The sequence below is a fragment of the Scyliorhinus torazame genome, chromosome 17 (genome assembly GCF_047496885.1).
Source record: "Scyliorhinus torazame isolate Kashiwa2021f chromosome 17, sScyTor2.1, whole genome shotgun sequence".
NCBI lineage: Eukaryota > Metazoa > Chordata > Chondrichthyes > Carcharhiniformes > Scyliorhinidae > Scyliorhinus > Scyliorhinus torazame.
Window position 1 is genome coordinate 137,443,450 of NC_092723.1, and position 15,913 is coordinate 137,459,362.

Here is a 15,913-nt window from a genome sequence, read left to right on the forward strand (position 1 = left end):
GATTAGAATGTGTGAATGGCAGACAAAGGTGAGCAGTGTGTAAAGGGCAACAATGAACAGTTGGCCCAAGTGGAGTGGGGAGGAGGGGAACAGTGGGGAGGGAAGGGGTGAGAGGGGAACAATGTGAGGGAAGGGGTGAGAGGGGAACAATGGGGAGGGAAGGGGTGAGAGGGGAACAATGGGGAGGGAAGGGGTGAGAGGGGAACAGTGGGGGGGAAGGGGTGAGAGAGGAACAATGGGGTGGGAAGGGGTGAGAGGGGAACAGTGGGGAGGGAAGGGGTGAGAGGGGAACAGTGGGGAGGAAAGGGGTGAGAGGGCAACAGTGGGGAGGGAAGGGGTGAGAGGGGAACAATGGGGAGGGAAGGGGTGAGAGGGGAACAATGGGGAGGGGAGGGGTGAGAGGGGAACAGTGGGGAGGGAAGGGGTGAGAGGGGAACAGTGGGGAGGGAAGGGGTGAGAGGGGAACAATGGGGAGGGAAGGGGTGAGAGGGGAACAATGGGGAAGGAAGGGGTGAGAGGGGAACAATGGGGAGGGAAAAACAGATCAATGGAAGAAATTACAATTAAAATAAATTGATAGAAATAACAATGGGGTAAAGGTGGTGGAGAGCACTTTAATCTCTATGTGCCACTATCATCCATCTTAGCCTTAATCACCCCCATTTACATTCTTTTTTTCTTCTGTCCTCAACATCTTTGTCTATCTCCACCTGTTGCTGGCTCCCTAACCAGCCCCACCCTCCACCACAGTATAAATTCCAGCAGAGGAAGGAGAACTTGGAGGACCTGGCCAGGGTGGACCATCCGATAAAGGCAGGGATCTACCGCATGGAGATAAGGTTAGAGGCCCAGGGCCAGGCGATCCAGATGGTTGAGGAGATGGTGGGGAAGCACGAGGAGCAACTTGCCTCGATGGCTGCAGAGATGGGGTCGATGAGAGATCAACAGAGGAGGCTGCAGGACAAGGTGGAGGACCTGGAGAATAGATCGCGCAGGCAGAACTTGAGGATCGTGGGCCTGCCGGAGGGCAGTGAAGGAGCTGACGGCGGTGCATTTATGACGCGGATGTTCGAGAAGCTGCTGGGTGAAGGAGCATTTGCTCGGCCTTTGGAGGTGGACTGGGCGCACAGAGCATTTATGAGGAAGCCGCAAGGAAACGAGCCGCCGAGGGCGATGGTGGTGCGATTGCACCGGTTCCGGGATAAGGAACGGATTTTGAGTTGGGCCAGGCAAACGAGGCACTCTACTTGGGAAGGCAGTGAGCTGCGTGTCTACTAGGACCTGGGTGCAGAGCTGGCCAAAAGGAGGACGAGCTTCAACAAGACGGCCCTCTTTAAGAAGGGGGTGAAATTCGGCATGTTATACCCAGCGCGTTTGTGGGTAACGTATGAAGGCCGGGAACTGTACTTTGGGTCGCCAGAGGAGGCGATGGAATTTGTTGGAGACAATGAACTGGCAGGAGAAAGAGGACATTGAACTCTGGATGGGCCAGTCAAGAGGATCTGTGTGTTCGCACATCTGAAAAGCTTAACGGTGGATGTCGCAATGATACAGGAGACACACCCGATGAAGGGATGGGTAGGGCAGGTATTCCATTCGGGGCTAGATTCCAAAACAAGGGGAGTGCCAATTCTGATTAATAAGCGGGAGGCGTTCGAAGTGGGAAGAATAGTGGCTGACTTGGTGGGGCAGATATGTTATAGTGAGTGGTAAGCTGGAGGGGATGCCGGTGGTGCTGATCATTTATGCACCGAACTGGGATGACGTAGAGTTCATGAGGCAGGTATTGGGGAAGATCCCTGATCTGGACACCCATCGGCTGATTATGCGGGGAGACTTTAATCCGGTTATGGATCCAAACCTGGATCGGTCGAGTTTGAGGGAGGGTGCCGGGGGCATCGAAGGAGCTAAAGGGATTTATGGGACAGATGGGGGTGGGTGGATCTGTAGAGGTTTGGGCGACCGAGAGCGGAAGAGTACTCCTTTTCCCATGTACACAGTGTACTCCCTGATTTACTTTTTCGTTCTGGATAGGACGTTGCTGGCGGGGGTGGTGGACGTTGAGTACTCGGCGATAGTAGTGTCGGATCATGCCCTGCACTGGATGGACTTAGGTGAGCAAGGAGGGGGGCCAGCGCCCGTACTGGAGGTTAGATATAGGACTATTAGCGAAGGATCAGATGTGTATGCGGGTGAAATGAAATGAAAATGAAAATTGCTTATTGTCACAAGTAGGCTTCAAATGAAGTTACTGTGAAAAGCCCCTAGTCGCCACATTCTAGCGCCTGTTCGGGGAGACTGGTACGGGAATTGAACAGTGCTGCTGGCCTGCCTTGGTCTGCTTTAAAAGACAGCGATTAAGCCCAATGTGCTAAACCAGTCCCTTGTGAGGGAGGTCATTCGGAGGTATGTGGAGATGAATGATACGAGGGAAGTCTCAGCAGCTACAGTATGGGAGGCGTTAAAGGCAGCGGTGAAAGGGGAGATAATCACGATACGGGCACACGGGGAGTGGGCGGAGATGAATAGATTAGTGAGGGAGATTCTCCAGGTGGACAGGAGGCCCCGGAGGAGGGGTTGTTGAAGGAGTGGCAGAAGCTGCAGCTGGAGTTTGGGTTGCTATCTACAGGGAATGTGGTGCGGCAGTTGAGAAAGACGAGAGGGGCAGTGTATGAATATGGGGAATAGGCTAGCAGGATGCTAGCACACCAGCTAAGGAAACAGGAGGTGGCTAGGGAGATAGAGAAAGTGAAGGACAAAGGGGGGAATACGATCTTCGATCCGGTGGGGGTGAACAGGGTGTTTCGGAACTTGCACAGCAGGTTATACGAGTCAGAACCCCCAGCCGGGGTGGAGGTGATGATGCGGTTTTTGGAGGGACTGGAGTTTCCAAGCGTAGAAGAAGAGCTGGTGGAGGGCCTAGGAGCCCCAATTGGGCTGTTTGAAGTGGTGGAGGGGCTAAAGGCGATGCAGTCGGGCAAGGCCTCGGGGCCGTAGGGGTACCAGTGGAGTTTTATAAAAGGTTTTAAGAAGTTCTGGGGCCCCTGCTGGTAAGGAGGTTCAATGAGGTTAGGGAGCGAGGGGTGCACCCCCAACAATGTCACAGGCCTTGATTTCTCTCACCCTGATGCGGGATAAGGACCCGGAACAATGCGGGCCGTACAGGCCAATCTCTCTTCTAAATGTAGACGCCAAGATATTGGCCTCGAGAATAGAGCATTGTGGGGCAGGAGTGATAGGGGAGGACCAGACGGGGTTTGTGAAGGGAGGCATTTAGTGGCGAACATTAGAAGGCTGCTAAATGTGATTATGATGCCCTCTGAGGGAATGGAGGTGGAGGTGATGGCCGGCATGGATGCGGAGAAGGCCTTTTATCGAGTGGAATGGGAGTATTTGTGGGAGATCCTGGGGCGGTTTGGACTTCAGAAGGTGGGATATGCTCCCGTTGTCACCTGGCGGGGAGGGTGCAGACGGTAAAGATGACAGTTCTCCCGAGGTTTTGGTTCGTAGTTTGGTGCCTGACTATTTTTATCCCAAAGGCTTTCTTTAAGAGGGTGAACACTGTGATCTCAGGGTTTGTGTGGGCAGCTAAGACCCTAAGAAGGTGCTGCTGGAGCAGGGTCGAAGGGAAGGGGGGGGCTGGCCCAATCAAATTTTAGAAATTACTAGTGGGCGGCGAACATAGCAATGATCAGGAAGTGGGTAGTGGGGGGGAGCACAAGTTTAGGGGCACTGGTAACGGCACCTTTGCTGTTCTCGCCGGCTCGGTACTCCATACGCCCGGTGGTAGTGGCAGCTTTGAGGGTGTGGAGACCGTTGCGGAAGCACATGGGATTGGAGGGGGTGTCGGTATGGACACCTATTTGTGGCAACCACCAGTTTACACCAGGGGAACTGGATGGAGGGTTTCGGAGGTGGCAACGAGCTGGGATCTAGTGGTTTGGGGACCTGTTTATTGACGCCGGCTTTCCGTGATTGGAAGACTTGGAGAAGGAGTTTGAGCTGTCCGGGGGGAATGGGTCCCGTTACCTGCAGGTGAGGAACTTTGCACGGAGGCAGGTTTCGACCTTTCCACACCTACTGCCCCAGGGGGTACAAGTTAGTGTTGAAAACAGGAGTGGGGGGAGAGGAAGGTCTCGTAAATTTATAAAGAGCTCATGGAATGGGAGGGAACCCCGATAGGAGAGGTGAAGTGAAAATGGGAGGAGGAATTGGGCAAGGAATTAGAGGCAGGATTGTGGGAGGATGCCCTGAGTAGGGTTAACGCGTCTTTATCGTGTGCCAGGCTTAGCCTGATACAATTCAAGGTGGTTCACAGGGCACATATGACTGTGCCCGTATGAGCAGGTTCTTTGAAGGGGTGGAGGATAGGTGTAGGCAGTTTTCAGGAGGGCTCACAAATCATGTCCACATGTTTTGGGCATGTCCGAAGCTAGGGGATTCTGGCAAGGATTTGCCGATGTCATGTCCACGGTGTTGCAGGTACGGGCGGTTCAGAGTCCAGAGGTGGCAATTATTGGTATGTCGGAATACCCGGGAGTCCAGGGGGCGAGAGAGGCTGATGTTTTGGCCTTTGCCTCCCTGGTAGCCCGGAGACGGATCATATTGGTGTGGAGGGACTTGGAACCCCCAAAATCGGGGGTATGCGTTACTGACATGGCCGGGTTTCTCAGGCTTGATAAGGTCAAGTTCGCCCTGAGAGGATCGATGCCAAGGTTCACCCGGAGATAGCAGCCGTTTATCGGCTGCTTTGGGGAAAATTAAGCTGTTAACAGATATAAGGGGGGGGGGGGGTGTAAAAGGAAAGAGGGAGACATGGGGCTATGGTTGAAGTGGGAAATAGTTAGTAGGAAAGGGGGACTGGGCAACTGTGTATGTAAGCCACGTTGGCTGGGTTTGGATGTTGGTTGGGTGGGTGTTATTTGTTCTGTTGTGTTTTCCTCTTGAAAATTGATGTTGAAATTATATGTGCCTTCATAAAATATTTTCAATAAAATAGAAAGGCAAATGGAATGCTGGTGTTTATTGCAAGGAGAATAGAATATAAAAGTAGGAGAGAGTTGCTGCAACTGTACAGACAGAGCCTTATGAGACCATACATAGAGTACTGAATTAATATATAATTGTGTTTGGAAGTAGTCCAGAGGCGGTTCACTGAACTCATTCCTGAGATGAAGGGCTTATCTTATGTAAAAAGGCTGAACAGGTTAGGCCTATGCACACTGAAGTTCAAAGAATGGGAGGTGGATCTTAATGAAACATATAAGATGCTCCTGGGATCGACACAAGGAGAATGTTTCCTCTTATTGGGGAGATTATAATTAGGGGACACAGTTTAAGAATAAGCAGTCTTTTAACTTGGGGAGAAAGAGGGTTTTTTTTTTTTCTCTAGAGGGTCATTAGCCTGTGGAATTTCTTCCCCAGAAATCTGTGGGGCTGGGTCTTTTGAATATATTCAAGTTTGTGTTTAGTAGATTTTTGATAGCAAGCGAGTCGAGGATTATGGGGCAAGACCAGAAAGTGGCATTTAGACCACAGTCAGAGAAACCATGCTCCTACTGAAAGCCGGGGCCGGCTTGAAAGGGTGACTGGCCTACTCCTGCTCCTAATGTGTCCCTAATCTCTCAGTCCTAACACAAGAAAACATGAAATGAGAAGATACCAGTCAATCCTCAATCCTGTTCCGTTCACACTCCATGCACATTTTCCCTATAATTGACTCTACCCACCCAATGAATCACCTTCCATTCCCCATTTACAATCTCCATTTATTTTACCCATCCATTTTGTCTTTTGAGGATAAGTTCTATATTGTCTTTGGAATCAAAGAGTACTTGTAAAGGAACATTAAAGAATAGTCATCCATCTTCACAGCTCTATTATTATAATAATCTTCATTGTCACAAGTAGGCTTACATTAACACTGCAATGAAGTTACTGTGAAAATCCCCTAGTCGCCACATTCTGGTGCCTGTTCAGGTACACGGAGGGAGAATTCGGAATGTCCAAATAACAGCATGTCTATCGGGACCTGTGAGAGGAAACCGGAGCACCAGGAAGAAACCCACGCAGACACTGGGAGGATGTGCAGTCTCCACAGACTGTGATCCAAGCCGGGAATCGAACCTGGGACCCTGGAGCTGTGAAGCAACAGTGCTACCCACTGTGCTGCCCCTTCTGCCTGAAAGTTTAACTTGTCAGCCCAACACAACGGAATCATGTTGTTCTGAGGAACGCTTGATCATCGTAATCTGGACCGGACATTGGAGGATAATTTTGACTTTGGGTGATTGGGTGAAACAATTGACCAATTGAAATGAAAATCAGGAAAGATGTATAATTGACAATTGATCTAATTTTGCCTATTTTACACTTACACCCAAAGTCAAAATTACGTTCTCCTTTTGACTTAATGTTTAAAAGTGGCATTTTGAGGAATTTGTTACCCTGCCTAAAATTACAAACATTCTTGCAATAATTAATTTTGTATTGTTAGGTTCCAAAAAGATAGAAATTTAAGCTGCCCATTTCCTAAATGAGCAGTACATGTGTAGCTAAGGGATATTTTTAGTGGTACATAGAAAGGCAACAACCTTTTTCCAGAAACAGTGGTAGGATTGAACAACATAGTCAATTGTATAGGTCTGGAGTGGAATCGGTGAAGGCGACGTGAATACTAATAATAGCTGATCCCTGATTATTTGGGTAACTCTTTGTATTACTTATTGCAAACAGGATCATGCACATGTGGTTTTGACACCAGATTACCCAAAGGAAAAAACAGCAATATCTACGAAATAATAATACTGGTCCAAACTGTTTTCATTTGGTAACCAGCTGGTATTTGCCAGTGTTGTCTGAGAAAATGTAGTGGCCCAAAAACCAAGTTTCACATGGGTTTTACACTTCACAGTTCAATGATTTGCGAGACCTTGCGAAGCATTGCGATTTGGATCCTGCCCATTGAGGACGGGATCCCGACTTCCGTATTCCAGTGTGCAGTCAGGCTCAGAACTTGGCGGGGCCCCTGGGTGTGTGGTGATATCGTGTTGTAATTCTACGACTGACCACTAGGAGTCTCATTAGTATATGTGAATGTTAAAGTCAGGTGACCTCAGATTGACTGAAGAGCTGGAAGAGGCTTGCGCATGATCATACTGTTATTTGTTGTTTTGTATATAGTTGACCCACAGTTAATGCTAATACATCGTTTATAGCTTTAGCTACAAGTGTTCTTGTACTATAAATCAGACCACCCGACAAGAACATAACAGGGTTCAGCCCTGGACAGAGTGGCACCCTGATACCTGTCTGAGTGGTATCTTGCCCATACCGGGGATCTGGTCCGTGAATGCCCTGCCCTTATGAGGTGGGATGCGGGGGAGGCTTGATCTCCTCAATCGTAAATTGGGACATGGGGGGGTGGGGGGGGGAGATCCGGTGGCCGCAGGCCGCAGGGGTGGGGGGGGTTCTAGAGATCGGGGCGCCATTTGATCTCTTCCTGTACTGGCTAGCGGAGCTTGTTAGTGCAGGAAATGGGACTAAGTGTGGCCTCAGAGGGGTGTTCCTTGCTGAGGCCATGAAATGAAGCAGTTTAATAGCGGAGCCGTTCTCGGCACTGCCAGCAACTTGAAACACCCGGCTAAAGGTACTAGACATAGGACTGTTCCATTTCTGTTAAACCGTGCTCTATTTTTGCGGAGAGAGAAAGGGGCCTACTAAAATGTTACACACCGAGTTTCTCGAATCAGCCAGGAGATTTAGTTCAAACAGATGAGTTTTGTGGCTCGAAGTCACTGAACCTGTAGTGTGTGACTCGCAACATCATTGACAAGTTGTAAATGCTTCTGCAGGCCTCCAGAAAGGTATATTTTCCTTGTGCAGAGAATTTAAAGTTTGAACACGGTTTTCGACCGCAGATAGAGGTTTGTGGTTTGTCCCAAGGGAATTGTGGTGTCCAGGGGCAATGGGGCTTGTGGAATTCGAAGAGCATATCTGTGTGGCCCATTAGAATAATTCCTTGCCTGAGGCAGGATATACTGAAAGAAGTGGAAAAAATGGACATGGCATCATCCCACACAGAGACCCTAGAGCCAGACCAAGCAGTGTAAACATGCTGCCAGAGACAGAGGACATAGCCAAAGGTTGACACAGTCAACACAGCGTGCAGTAGGAAGAAGGCGGAACATGACATATCACCCTGAGGTAAGGCTCTATCTTGACCCAGTGCAGGCAAAAGCTACAAGTCTCAAGGGAAGTCATTGGAGAGAGATATGCCATGGTGAAGCAAGATCTGGCGCCATACGCAACTCATCCCCAAGCACTACCAGCTGCACATATCAATTTCTATGCAGCTGGCACCTTCCAGGCTTACTCTGGCATTTCCCAATCAACCGCCCACCGGTGCATCTCCACTATCACGGATATGCCCATTTCTCAGATGGGGATCACATCAACTTTCCAACAGATGCGGCATCACAGATACAATGAGCTAAGGACTTTACCGATACAACTGCATTCTCAAGTTCAGGGAGTGGTTGACTGTACACACTTGGCTATAAGGACACCAATTTAGCAGCTGGAAACTTTGTGAACAGTGTGGTAGTATGCATGGCGGCCCCAGGACCCATCTTGCTCCGAAAGCACGTGCGGGCGCACAAGTCGGATCCGTTGGTCGAAAGGGTTCACCTCCTTCACGTGAACCCGCAGTACGCTTGCGTGGAGTACCCCGACGGCCGACAGGACACGGTCTCTCTGCGAGATCTGGCGCCCGCCGGCAACACCCCCCCCCCCCCCCGACACCAATCACCCAACCACCCCCCTTCCTGCCACCGCCGCACCCCGCGACCGCCCCCTTCCCAGGAGGATCAGTCCTCCTCCCAGGCCCGACCAGGAATGAAGCCCAAGCTGAAACCGTAAGGCTCCCGGAGACGACAACACCGGAACAAGCACCACCACCACCACCGGGGCCGAGGCGATCGACACAGACGACCAGACCGCCCGACCGACTTGTGGCGTCGATCTAACAGTACACTATGTGGACTTTTAACGAGAACATTTTGTCTTTTCCTGACGATTACTGTAAATAGTTTGAGGAAAAAAAAACCTTGTACATACTGTAATAACATGCAAAAGTTTTTCCTCCCAGGACCAGCCTTGTAAACCCTTACCACCATGCGAAGCATCACCCCGCCGGGTTCATTTTTAACAAGGGGTGAATGTGGTAGTATGCATTAGGGGTCATGTGGGACTGTGAAGCCATGATGTCATTGGCTGACAGATCCCGGGTCCTGGTTGGACGTTGACCTCTAGCTCCGCCCTGAAGGCGGAGTATAAGTACCTGGAATCCTCCCCCGCAGGCAGTCTACTACTGAACTGCGGGGGAAACAGTCACGCTTAATAAAGCCTCATCGACTTCACTCTATTCGTCTCTCGGAGACTTTGTGCGCTACAAACAGGAAATCTTTCCATCCAATCAAGCCGAGGCCTTAAAACATAGGAACATGAGTAGGCCATTCAGCCCCTCGAGCCTGCTCCACTATTCAGTCTCTATCCTTTAATACCACTGCTTAACAAATATTTATCTCTATCTCAGATTGAAAATTAACAACTGATCTAGCATCAATTGGCATTTGTGGAAGAGAGTTACAAACCTCTACCACCCTTTGTGTAGAAGTGGTTCCCAACATCTCTCCTGAATGGTCTGGCCCTAATTTTTAGGCCATGTCCCCTGATTCACGAATCTCCAACCAGTGGAAACAGTTTATCCTCGTGTTTCTATCACCTGCCACTCACAACTTCCCTGCCACGTCAGTAATTTGCCCTCAATTCTGTGGGCCTCAACTTAGTTAGCAGTCTCTTATGTGGGACTTTATCAAATGCCTTCAGGAAGTCCACATAAACAACATCCATAGATGTTGCCCTGTCCAATACCTTAGTCATCTCTTCAAAACATTCAGTGAGATTTGTCAAGCATGACCTATCTGTCATGAATGCATGATTAACTCTCCCTGATTAACTGAAAATTTTTGAGGTATTCACTTACCCAATGTACCCTATCCTTGATTATGTATAGACTCCAATAATTTCCCTACCACAGATGTTAGGCTAACTGGTCTGTAATTCCCTGGTTTTCCTCTTTCGCCCTTCTTAAAAGGTGGAGTGACATGAACAATTTCCCAATCCAGGGGGACGAGTCCTGCATCTCAGGAACTCTGAAAGATTAGTCAGGGCATCTACAATGTGCTCCCCTACTTCCTTTAACACCTGTGGATGGAAACAGTCAGGTCCTGGGAATTTGTCATTCTTTTTAGTTCCATTTGTTTCCTCATTATCAATGTTTTACTTAGGTTAATTTTATTTAGTCCCTGTCCCCAATCCTTCTGGCACCAATGTGCACATTTTCTAGGCAGCAGACTTTTTTTACCCTGAGGCATTCACGATTGCCCTAGCTATTCCAGTCCACACACCGGTCCATGGGTTGGCTTCTGGGCAACAAAGGGTACCCCATAAGGAGTTGACTACTGACTCCCTTGAGGTGACCAGAGATGGGGCCTGAATGTCAATACAACAACAGTCATATGTAGATGTGGGACATCATTAGGCAGGCTATTGAGCTTCTGAAGTTGCAGTTTAGAAGCCTTAACTATACTGAAGGAATAATTGGCAGAATCTGCATGTGAATAGTAGTCATTTGCTGCATGTTACACAAACGATGCACTGGAGGGGACCTCCACATCAAGTAGACAGAAGCTGGCCAGAGAGCTATCTCATTGGAGGAGGAGCACCTCTTTTCATAGATTATCATAGAATTTACAGTGCAGAAGGAGGCCATTTGGCCCATCGAGTCTGCACCGGCTCTTAGAAAGAGCTCCCTACCCAAGGTCAACACCTCCACCTAATCCCCATAACCCAGTAACCCCACCCAACACAATCTGATTGAGATGGCATGGAGCAGGAGAGAGACACTGGGAGAAACCTGAGGGGTGAGCCACATGGAGCGCCATTATCACCAGAGATATCTTAATGTAGAAGATATTCACCTAACCGGTTTTTCAGATCTCGCAGCAAATCTCTCGGCAGGTTCTTGGTGAGCCACAAAGTTGCTGTTCTACATTGGAGCCACATATTTTCAAGGAAATGCCCAACCCCAACAGGAGGAAATACCAACTGGAAACAGTGCCATCAGCATGGCTGAATCCAGCATCTTGATCACCCTTTCTTCAACATTGTCCACAAATTTACCTTGAGACATTCTAAGCCTGCAAATTTCTGTTAAAGACTGGCAAATAATCAGAGGCTTCACCTTGTGCTTTGCCAAAGTATGTCTCCTATGTCAAGAATGCATGTAAGCAGCACGAGTTAAGTTATAAGACTTGCAGATATGAGTGCAAGAGGTCAATGGAACTATGTATAAGCCACACATATACCTTTTAACATTCTTCCACATGTTCCACCTGCCATTGGCACATTCCATCCATCATTGACATACAAAATGTGACATCTACAACCTGCAGTGCTGCAACTCACCGTCAATGGCTTCTGCTACCTGGATGGGAAAAGGCTTCAATTGCACGGGAGATCCAATGCCCCTTGGGGAACTACCTTCTCTGAACATCTAGATAATGAACCACCTTCCAATGCTGAACATGCTTGGGCACACCCTTGACACTCATACTATTACTTGTATGACACTCATACTATTACTTGTATGACCCCTGTCAGCAGTATCCAGTGCCTCTGGTAAGAACCTGCTGTTTTCTGTTAAACTGGTAATTGAAGCTATTAATGTACAATGTCAAATGAAAACACTCATTGAAGGTAGTGCGCCTATTTGAAAAGTGCTTGAAACTACCTTTAACATAGTGGTATTAAATAACACCACAGTGGACGCACCATTGAGCGATTCACCACGGTGTTCTGTGCTCGTCACTCTTAACAAAGTGCTTCCTATGTTGCCTTGAGGAGGTGGAGGAGGGCTTCTCACCTCTCCTGCAATATGGTATTGAGGAGCATCTTGCCTGGCCTCATCATACAATAATCCAATGGGGATCTACCTGAGACAGCAGACTCTGCATTTCTTCATGGTGAGCTGTTACGCTAGGACATGTACTGCAGGAGAGGACTCTCACCGAGGGGATGGGGAAGCACTAGAAGGTGAGGGGCCTAGATGTTCTCTGTATCCTCATTTTTCTCACCCACCTTCACAGACCTGGCTGACTTTCACATTAGATAGGTGGGGCTGGTTGATGGGATGCAGTAGCCATTCCTTCCAGCCACATTTGTTCTACCAGTTAAGCATCCTGTTATAGGTCCACAGCTCCTCACATACTGATTCATGATCATGCTGTGAATGGCCCTCTCCAGGCTACTGGATGAACCTGGAACCGTCCGCAGGGCATCACACTGCTTTTGCATGCATTCTACGATGCTGAATGTGTCTCTCCATCAGATTGGCCATTCTCACCTTGTTGGTGTTCATGCTATCAAAACCCTGAGATAAGATGAAGTTTATCACTAGAATGGGCTCCTCCATTGAAGTGTATGAGCTTGCATTGCTTCAGTGAACTCTACCGGATATCTGTTGATGCTCCAGTTACTGTGCTCCATCAGATAACTCCTGAAGCCTTATTTCAGTTCCTACTAAAGCGTTATTGCCATTGTCCTCCATTCTCCAAGAGGCTCTGTGCACAGGTAGCTCTGATGTTGACACCTCCTTATGCACTCTGGTGTGGTGCCCTTTACCAAGTGACACTGACTCGTACACCACATCCCTCAGAAGTGCTAATGTTTGTGTTGATAGGTAGTTGATTGGCCAGGTGTGACATTTCACCCTCCGACAGCTCTGCCTCCTCCTGATGCTGAGGGATGAACCAGCCTTGGGGTGGGGATGTTTTGGGGCAATTGCCATTGGGACCTATCTGAGATGCAAAAGAATGTAATTCGAGTAAGCCCTAGCGTAGAATCAGGTTATCGTCTTCAATCATCTTTGTGGAATCCTTAACATGCAACTTCTCTTGTGGAATCCTTAACATTCACGCTCTTCTCCTCCCCACCCCGCCCCCTTTCACCTTCTGCTTAATGCTCCGACACCATCACCTCCACATTTAGCACAATGTTTAAATGTGCCTCTGACACTGCCTGGCACCTGCTGTGGGCAATTGTCCATTACTTATAATAAGCCTGGCTTGTCCCCTTGCTATTTCCATTGCTGTCTTTTTGACAGTGCAAATAACCTTGCAGACCTGACCCCAGTCTGGGCCATCCCTCTGGCACTGTGGGTCCTCTTGTAAGTACAACATTGAGTAATGTAAGCCCATTCAATTGTGCCTCCAGGATCAATTCACACATTGACCCTTAACTGTTTGGACCTACATTAGTACCTTGACATACAATAATCCATGCTGTAGGAGAGGTATGTGCCAAGTTTGCTGCCAAGTTTGCCCCTACTGGCTCAGTATTTAGATGTCATCCATCATGAAGACCTCTGTATGCTTCTGCCAAACAACTCGCCTTGCTGGAGCACAGCAGCAGCTTGTAGAACCTCCTGGATCCTAGAGGATTGATGTTCATCTACTGTGCTTATGAAGGATGCAATCTCTTGCCATGCTCTCTTCATCACACTAGCTAGGCACATTCCTCCTTCCTCTAGAGTATATAATCTCACGCCTCCATTGCTCCTCTTTGACCAGAATCTGGAGGTTCCAGCAGCTGAAGCAGCTGGCCTCCTCTATGACATTCTAGCATGAAGAAAGCATGTGGAGAAGTATGCTTCATTTGTCACCACATATAACCTAGATCCTCTCCTTTACAGCAACCTGATTCTCTAGTTAAGCACTGACTGATGTTGTGTGAATGCAGGGTGGCCTGACAGATGTTGCTGTCACATCACCATGGCACGCTGTGCTACTGAGTGCACAAGACCCTGCTATCTTTCTCCTTCTACGTCACTCTTGATGATAGTGTGATGCTTTGAGGGTAATGAGAAAGACACAATTGGACGCCCACACCCTGATAGATGGGTGGTGAAAGAGAAAGTGGAAGGGTAAAAATTCTGCAGCCCTGTGATATTTTGCTAATCAGTTAATGCATGTGTCTGGACCAGCTGATTCTGCCAAGATGCTGCCATCTCCATGGCTGGGTCTTGTGAAATATTGCCAGCCTTAAGTTATTGCTGTATTCTCCTTCAAGGCTAATAGGCAACATTAATCTCTATTTTCCATGGCCCATGATGGCCTCGCAAGATCCAACAGCACCCCCCCCCCCCCAGCTTCCTGCCTCACAGCGAGGACTGCCTACAGGTAGGCTCTTTATACTGTGCCTGAGATGTGTTCCAGACACTGGGTCCGTCTCTGCTTCCGGGTTGCCACGCCCAACTCTGTCCCACACCTTCTCCCCAAAGCAAAGATTATGACATTTGGGTACCATTCTACTGAGGAGGGTCTAGTGAGCCAGGAGATTTCCCAACTTGAGCTTATCCACTTCAGCAGTGAAAACCTGGCCTTAGGAATTCGGCATGAAGAAGGAAGCAGATTTAGCAAGCAATGTTACTGGGCATCTTGTGGCAGCTGAATTTGTGGGGAGTGTGGACAGTTTGAAACTTTATCTCTACTTCCGAGTGACTAGAATGATATCTGTTGCTCCACCTGTTCATTGAGCTTGCCTCGTAACTGTACACCTGTTTGTTTATTCTGTGTTTCTTCAGTTGGCCATTTTTAAAGTTCTCTGTTCCAGCAAGTAATCAAATGTTTTCACCCTTTCTTTACACTGGTATTAATCAAATAGCCCGGTGGAGCATTAGTTAATTGATTTCATTTGAGAGTTTATAAATATAAAAACATTCTGGGGATTCCACAACCCATAGATGTGCAGGCTAGGTGGATTGGCCATGCTAAATTGTGACTTAATTGGGAAAAAGTAATTGGATACTCAAAATTTGAAAAAAATAGGGGGGATTCACTTGAAAGACTAAACCCACTGAGAGGTAGGAGGAGCCAGAATCTTCTCTTGGCACATAGTAGTGATGAAGGACTTGCATCTGCTGCACAAATTTGCCTCCATTTTGTTGGGACAGAGCTGACCTGACGGATTGAATTCCTTATCGCAAAGAGGGTGCCCACCACTACTGCTGGAGTCTGAGCAGAAACTGTTGGGAGTTTTTGGGACCCCTGTACTGCAAGCCAATGTTTTGATTTTAGGCATTTTTCGTGCCTTGGAAAAAGAAGAGGCCTATTCCTCCCAGTAGCGATATCGGGGTATTACTCCAATATTCCAGGATTTATCACTAGCTTGTTTCCGGCAGTGATGCACGATCAATTGCACAAACACTAAAATTGGGTACAACTGTGGCTTTATTACAGTCAGATGTGTGGCCTCCTGCTGCAGCTTGCGAAATGGCAGGGCACTGGAGGTCATACATATTTATACCGTTCTCCCTGGGCGGAGCCAGCCGGCAGGAGCTACCGGCGAACCTGTAGTGCAAGTCCTACCTTACATCTCCTATTACAGTGGATCACTACAGGCAGTCCCCAAGTTTGTTCGTTCACTTTCACCATAGTCTTAGTGGGACCATTGACATTGGGCGGGATTTAACTAAATGAGAAAAAAGTACCATAACGAGCACGGCTAGCTGCGAGTTTCCCAGTGCTCACAGCACTTGAGAAAATAACGCTATTAAATAATACTCGTTCGATAAGGGGCCTCAGCAGGGACTGCACGGCCAAGGCCGCACATAGCCCTGTTGTGCGCTGAGGAGCTCCGCTCGCCAGAATTTTTAAATGGTGTCCCAATCTCTGGAGCCCTCAAAGCAACCACCGACCAACCCCAAGCCCCAACGCACTATGGGAGAGTGAATTGGACATTCTGAATTCTCCCTCTGTGTACCGGAACAGTCGCCAGAATGTGGCGACTAGGG

The 15,913-nt window shown here is 48.4% G+C and overlaps 1 protein-coding gene across 2 annotated transcripts in view; it reads left to right on the top strand.

Annotated features, from left to right (window-relative positions):
* LOC140394178 (protein kinase C beta type) overlaps positions 1-15,913 on the top strand; it is a 532,929-nt gene that overhangs the window by 179,751 nt on the left and 337,265 nt on the right. The gene's annotated exons all lie outside the window — the stretch shown is intronic.